The sequence below is a fragment of the Euprymna scolopes genome, chromosome 19 (genome assembly GCF_053919585.1).
Source record: "Euprymna scolopes isolate OS-2025 chromosome 19, ASM5391958v1, whole genome shotgun sequence".
NCBI lineage: Eukaryota > Metazoa > Mollusca > Cephalopoda > Sepiida > Sepiolidae > Euprymna > Euprymna scolopes.
Genome location: NC_136500.1, coordinates 114,734,309 through 114,741,918, shown reverse-complemented (window position 1 = coordinate 114,741,918; position 7,610 = coordinate 114,734,309).

The window sequence follows — 7,610 nt, the reverse complement described above, 5'->3', positions numbered from 1 at the left end:
GGATAGGGACCATCCTTCACTGACCAACATTTTCTTTAAATGTGAGGGTAGAATCCCCATGTATGTACACCCATCGCTATACAGGGCACTCAAACTAACTTTCCCCCTGGACGTGGGGGGCGTGGCCAAGGATGGATCACCTTCATCGGATTTACTTACCGGCAGCCTTAGCCAGGCCTGCCATGTCCTCACTGCCCAGGATTTCAGACCCGTCTGTGACAGTGCTTGAGGTAAGTGATCATGTCTTTGAACTTGGCTACATTGAATGTGAGGGGCATCAGGTGTCGAAGCAAGGCCTCGCGCGTTGTGAGAGACTTGGTGTCCCTCAAGGTAGATATTGCCGCTATCCAGGAGACCCACTTTGTTTGTGACGGGGATTGTCAGGTGCTGGTAAACGATTACGATGTCTACTCAGCATATGGCAATACCTATAGTCGTGGAATCTCCTTGCTAGTGAGTCGCACCCTGTCAGCGTCGGTGAATGTTGTTCACGCAGGCGAGGACGGGCGGGCGCTTGTTGTTGATGTTGCTGTTAATTGTAGTGTTTTTCGGATTGTTGCTGTTTATGCTCCCAATGCTGCTGTAGAGAGGGCAACCTTTTTTCGACGGTTGGAGGGCTTCTTAGTGGATCCGGAACGGTTAGTTTTAATGGGGGATTGGAATGCAATCCTTGATCCCAAAATAGATAAGGTCGGGGGGACTAGCGGGTCGGCGTGGTGTGACAGCAGTCTGTCTGACCTGATGGCCTCGTGCGATCTCGTCGACAGATTTCGTCTGGATCATCCGGGGCGGGAGATGTGGACGTGGCATCCTGTAGTGCCTTCCCATCCAAGCACTTACTTGGATCGGATGTTAGTTAGAAGAGGCGATGTAGACTTCCTATCTTGCCCCACGTTCCACTTGCTAGGACACTCGGACCATAAACTTGTTATGGCCCGTTTGAACTTAAGTGCTAGGCCTAAACTGGCCGGATACTGGAAGTTCAACAGCACCTTGTTGGAGCTGGAGGACTACCGGCTGAAGGTCACTGAGCTAATTCAGCGGGCTTTAGTGGGGGCGGTTACAGGGAGTAAGTGGTGGGTTAGTCTCAAGGCCAAAATTAGGCGCTTCTCTGTCCAGTATAGCCAACGCCTCGCGATAGATAAGGCTAAGGCAAAGAAGCGTTTAGAGGATAAGCTGACCCGGGCGGTGGAGGGGGGGGGACCCCCTAGAGTTAGCACTAGCTAAACAAGATCTCAACCGCTTGGCTAGCGAGCGGTATGAAGGTCAAGTAGTTAGGGCTAGGTTAAACAAAGTTTCTAACGAGGCTGTGAATGTTGACGCTGTTGAGCGTAAGGCTGCTTTAAGGCGCGGTTCGGATGGGTACATTCGTAAAGTACATAACCTGGAAGGACACCCCTTAGTATCGACTCGGGAGATCTGCGAGGGGTTTCGGGAGCATCTATCGGTGCGCTTCACCCAACTACCCGGACTCAGGGTTGATGAGTTTGGCAGCTATTTGGCTGACTCGCCCCGCCTCACGGCGGCTCGGGCGGCTAGCTGTGATGGTCTTATTACTGAACATGAGGTCATTACTGCGTTGAAGCAGGTCGGCTATAACAAATCCCCGGGGCTTGATGGTCTACCCTACGAGTTTTACTTGAGGCTGTCGCCCATGTTGGTCCCTATTCTGAAGGATATGTTCAACCATTGGTTTGCCCAGGGTTCCATCCCTGGACAGGTGACCAAAGGTGAGATCACATTGCTGAGGAAAGGTCAACGGCATGGTGGGAGGGAAAACTTTGATGATTTTAGGCCCTTGACTCTGCTAAACACAGAGTTAAAGATTTTGGCAAAGATTCTTGCGAATCGCTTGCAGGTTGTCATCACTGACTTGATCGAACCGGACCAGACTTATGCTGTGAAGGGGAGATCGATTCAAGACAATTTGCACTTGATACGCTCGATCATAGAGGGGACAGAAGACGACGCCGAAGCCGCGCTGATCAGTTTGGATCAGTCCAAGGCATTTGATAGGGTCGGCCATCGGTTCCTAGGATCTGTGCTAGAGGCCGCCGGATTTAATCCGGACTTCCGCAAGTGGATCTTTGTTCTGTATGACAGGCCGACGGTAGTGGTGCAGATCAACGGTAAGCTGTCGGAGTCATTCGCTGTCTCTCGGTCGGTGCGACAGGGTTGTCCGCTGTCGCCTCTGTTGTATGTCCTGGCGTTGGAACCCCTCCTTCGCAAGTTAAGGGACGAGGCGGCTACACCAGTCCTGCGCGGAATAGCTCTCCCTGGAGGCACACGAGCCAGGGTTTCCGCGTTCGCCGATGACGTCACCGTGTTCGTGTCTTGCCTCACGGACGTTCAAGCGGTGGTCGAGGCGCTCGCTCGATACGAAGAAGTAACAGGGGCCATCTTCAACCGTAGCAAGTCTGTTGGCCTGCGGTTGGGGGCCTGGACCGGGGTAAACTCGCTTCCAGGTATTTTCAGCTGGACCGATGGACCGGTCCGCATTCTCGGTGTCTGGTTTGGACCGGGACTTCAGCTGGAAAAGAATTGGTCGGAAGTACAGTCTAAGGTCAAATCGTCAGTAAAGACTTGGATTGGAAGGAAATTGTCCTTGAAGGGTCGGGCGGAGGCGTGTGCTACATACGTCTTTCCGCTCATCCTTTACCGTTTGTCTGTACTTCCTCTCCCTGCAGAACGACTAACCCGCTTACAAGGGCGCCTCGATTCACTTTTGTGGAACGAGGGTAAGCATTATGTCTGCAGAGAGGTCTGTGTTCAAAATCCGAGCGAGGGAGGCCTGGGTCAGCCCAGTCTCTTGTGTCATAGAAACGCCGAGAGATTGGCTTTCCTGGGTCGTTCGCTTGAAGGAGACGCTCCTTGGGTCCCTGTGGTTGAGAACTCGTTTCCCAATCTCAAACCCAACCCTTCGGTAGAAGGTCGTCGTAGACTGAAGGGGGAGTCCAAGTTCTTCTCCGAATGCCGAACCGCTCTTAGAGCTTTGCCGGGGACCAATGTCCTCGATCAGCCAAGGAAGAAACTGTATCGGGATTTAGTGGAGGGGACCGCGAAGGATCCACTTTGTAGGCGGATGGGATGGTCGATGGAGGTTGTCCGTTCTCAATGGCGTTGGGCGCCGGGACGGGAGATTCTGAATAACTCGGAATTCTCCCTGACTTGGCGACTGGTCCGAAATGCGCTGCCCCTCTTCGACGTACTTTTCCGGTATAAAGAACATACCAGCCGCTTCTGTCCGTGCTGTGACGAACGCGAGCCCGAAACAATCGAGCACGCATTTTTTAGTTGCAGCCGGATACAGCCCCTATTAAGGTACGTCGAGGGGGTAACAGCTCGCATCGATGCCGAGTGTCTGCTCGATCTCGACGTAGGAACTTTTGTGTACAACATGGAGCCGCCGTTCCCCAGGGAGGAAAGTTTGGTTTTCCTGGCGATCCTAGCAGTAGCGCGCATGACCATTTGGATCGCGCGCCTCAAGTTGGTCCACGAAGGGACATCTGTTCCTGATCGGGATCTGATCGTTTACTTTAAACATTTGCTTAAAGTAAAGATCAGATGCGATTGGAAGAGGTTGCCTAGAGTGGAATTTGACAAGAGGTGGGTGCACAGCACTAGTTTGTGCATCCGTCGAGGAGCCAAGTTTCAATACGTGTTCCCTCCTTAGGCATGGCATGGGCGGTGCTGGGTCCTACGGAACCCATCCCGCCTAGGTTAGCATTATAAGTTCAGTAAAGTAACTCTTGACTGGTGGTACAAATGAGATCCTGTTCCTGATTTTATTTTTTGGTATTAGAGAACCTCTGAGTCTGCCCAACCCCTCTGCTCCTCATCTTTATTTTCTGATGCTCCCGGTCATCCCCCTACTCAGAGGTCACCTTCCTACCCCCTCCATCCGTTGCTTTATTTTCTCCCACCTCCATTAAGGCGACTTCCCCAAACCCCATTAGGGATGCTCTGCTTGTTTTCGGTTCCCCGGAAAACAGTGGGGGATCTAGCCACATAGAATAGTACAGGGGGGTCTTACTAACAACACATTAGTAGTTTTTTCCTTATTTTTGAAATGAACATTTTCATTAGTTTTTTCCCACTCCACGAACATTTTATGCCAATTAATTCAAGAACTCTTTCTAATGAAATCGAACTTTATTTTCTCACACATACACACACACAAAAAAAAAAAAAAAATGCACACACAACATACAGAAATGAATATACAAATTGTACATAGTTAAATTTTACATTGAACGCTGGGGTTATTAGTTAGATTAGGATCCACAGAGTGATTGAGGTATTTTGGTAAATGTTGCCAGTCAAGAGTAAGACTTCAAAGTCTCATCTGTTACATAGTCAAAAAGACCCTGTACCCTCCCCCTCCCAATTTCTTGTAGGGCCTTGTGCCTAATTTTGTTGAATTGAATTTTTTGTACGTTTTTTATGTTCAATTTTTTCTTTCTCAATAAAATATATAAACAAGATCAAAGTGTAGTATCTGTTCCGGCAGATACTGCAAGCAAAGACCATATGTGGGGGCGACCCCACATATAAGACCTTGGTCAATGTAGGGGCAACCCTTCATACCAATTGTCACAATCCAGCTCCCCTACTCCCCGGGGAGTTGGTCCCCATTTCCCCTTCACTCCTCACATTAAAAATCGACCTTGTGCCTAATTTGCTCGGTGGGGGAGCAAATAAATACCATCTGTTCCGGCAGATGCTGCACTTGGGATAATTTGTACCAGTCAATGGAGGGGAAACCCTCTATACTGGGACAATTATTATTTTTGGTAACCAGAGTGCCCCCTTTTTGCCTACTTTTAGGGGAGCTGGTTTTTACCTCACATTAAAAACGGCCTTGTGCCTAATTTGCTCAGTGGGGGAGCAAATAAATACCATCTGTTCCGGCAGATGCTGCAGGCTATGACTAGCTATGACTAGCTATGACTAGCAAAGACCAGATGTGGGGGCAACCCCACATGCCTGACCATTAACCAGCTCCCATTTCCCACCTCTCGGGAGCTGGTCCCCTTTTTCCCTTCCCCCTCCCTTCACTCCTCACATTGGCTTTGTGCCTAATTTGCTCGGTGGGGGAGCAAATAAATACCATCTGTTCCGGCAGATACTGCAAGCTATGACTAGCTATGACTAGCAAAGACCAGATGTGGGGGCAACCCCACATGCCTGACCTTTAACCAGCTCCCATTTCCCACCTCTCGGGAGCTGGTCCCCTTTTTCCCTTCCCCCTCCCTTCACTCCTCACATTAAAAATTGGCCTTGTGCCTAATTTGCTCGGTGGGGGAGCAAATAAATACCATCTGTTCCGGCAGATGCTGCAAGCTATGATTAGCTATGACTAGCAAAGACCAGATGTGGGGGCAACCCCACATGCCTGACCTTTAACCAGCTCCCATTTCCCACCTCTCGGGAGCTGGTCCCCCCTTTCCCTTCCCCCTCCCTTCACTCCTCACATTAAAAATCGGCCTTGTGCCTAATTTGCTCGGTGGGGGAGCAAATAAATACCATCTGTTCCGGCAGATACTGCAAGCTATGACTAGCTATGACTAGCAAAGACCAGATGTGGGGACAGCCCCACATTCCTGACCTTTAACCAGCTCCCATTTCCCACCTCTCGGGAGCTGGTCCCCTTTTCCCCTTCCCCCTCCCTTCAATAACTCGTCGGAATGTCTATTTAAATGGACACCCGCCACCACTTTTATAGTGCTCAAATCGCCTGTTTGTAAACAAACAACGAGCTTCGCATTTTTCAGCCAATTAAGTAGCGGGTGAGATTATTTACGGCAGTGCTCTACCCAAAGAGGGGGGCTTAAAATATATTTGTAGTCATCGACATACAGTCCTGTTTCGTTGTATCACAACTCATCAGTGCCGCTAGACTAGCATTGCTCCCTAGACAAGGATTGAACCTAGGACAGTCGTATTGACAGTCGATACCTTGATAAGATGTTAGAGATGAGCTATTATTAACCAGTGGAGCATTACGACTGTTGAACAACGGAAAAGTCTATAAGACATGTGTCTGCTAACAAAGAATGCTATCGTCAAGAAAACAAGTTATATAGGTGTAAGACTGTCATCAGTCATATAAACAACAGCACGTTTAACACAGCTTTATAAAAGATAGAAGAGTTTCTTTATTTGTCAGACAAGTTACTAAAATAAATACTCCTTTCTCAGTTTATGTCTTTAATAGTAAGTTAGTTTATAAGGATTCTCATTGCATATTTTCAAGCAGAGTAGTGAAAGTTTATTAAAAATCAAAAAAAGAAAGGATTCTCTCAGCATAATACCAAATAAGGTGTGAGAATTGTCTGGCAGTTTCAGTGTTGAGTTTTTCTCACACGTCTGTCTCTACCGGTATTCGTGTTCTTTCTCATTCCTGTGTCTTAACTAGTATTAGCGGTTGCGAATCCCCCCCGTCAAACTGCATTTTCTCATCCTGTAAAACATATATTTATCATTGATCTTCTGATTCTGCATATTGACCTTGTGTAACCTCCAATTTCCCATGACCATGTATTCTTTGCCCGCTCTTTGAATTCTTTCAAAGACATCCAATGAAATATTATGAAAGGAAAAATAAAAATTGATTTAAAACTAACAAGCATGACAAACATTCAATATAAGAAATAAAACCAAAAATTTCAGCAAGCATTTTTATTTTTTTTATTTCAGTGATAATAAATGCAGTTTCTGGCAAAAATTTTACAATTCGTTTTTTTTTGTTTTTTTTCTTAAACAAAAAAAAAATTACAAAGAGAAAACATACAAAAACTATGAGAAAATTGAAAGAAAAATTACGCATAAAAGAGAAAAAAATAACATGAAAAGTATAAAAAAAAAAAAAAAAAAAGTCTTTTCAATGTAGTTACAAGAGGTATTTATGAAATCATTTTTACCACTGCGTTCACTTTTATTTTATACAAATTTTTTTTTTTTTTTGGGGGGGGGGTATTTTTCCAAATTATTATTATTTTTTTTTTATAAAACATTATTTTTTTAAAAGAAAAATCAGAAATAAATAGAAAAATGTTAAAAATATACAAAAACAGGTGAATATGGAGAACAAGGAAAACACACAAAAATAAAAGGAGAAAAAAATTGGAGAAAAAAAAAAGAAAAGAAAAATGATCCCATATGGATTTTTTGTTAGAAAAAAAAAAAAAAAAAAATTAAAATGAAACCCATGAAAAAAGGATTTTGGTGACATCGTGGTAAAAAAAAAAAAAAGTAATAATAAATAAGGGTAAAAAAATTTGTTTTAATTTATCAACACTGGAAATAAATATATTTGCGAAAAATTATTTCAAATCTTTTCCTTTTTGTTGTTGAAGCACTTTTTATATATAAATGTCTTAAAAAGTTGCCAATACCTTAAAACTGTGCCATGCACCTCCTCCTATTCAACACCTGTTACACACCTTTCAACAGATGTTGTGGACAATGATAAAGCTGTTAATCAATATTTAGGGCGTTTTTTTTTCTTCTTTTTTAAGTATCCAATATGTCAGAATCCGAGGAGAGAAGAGGTGACGATTTCTTACAAAAAAACAAAAAAAAACCTTAATGATTGTATAGCAAAGACG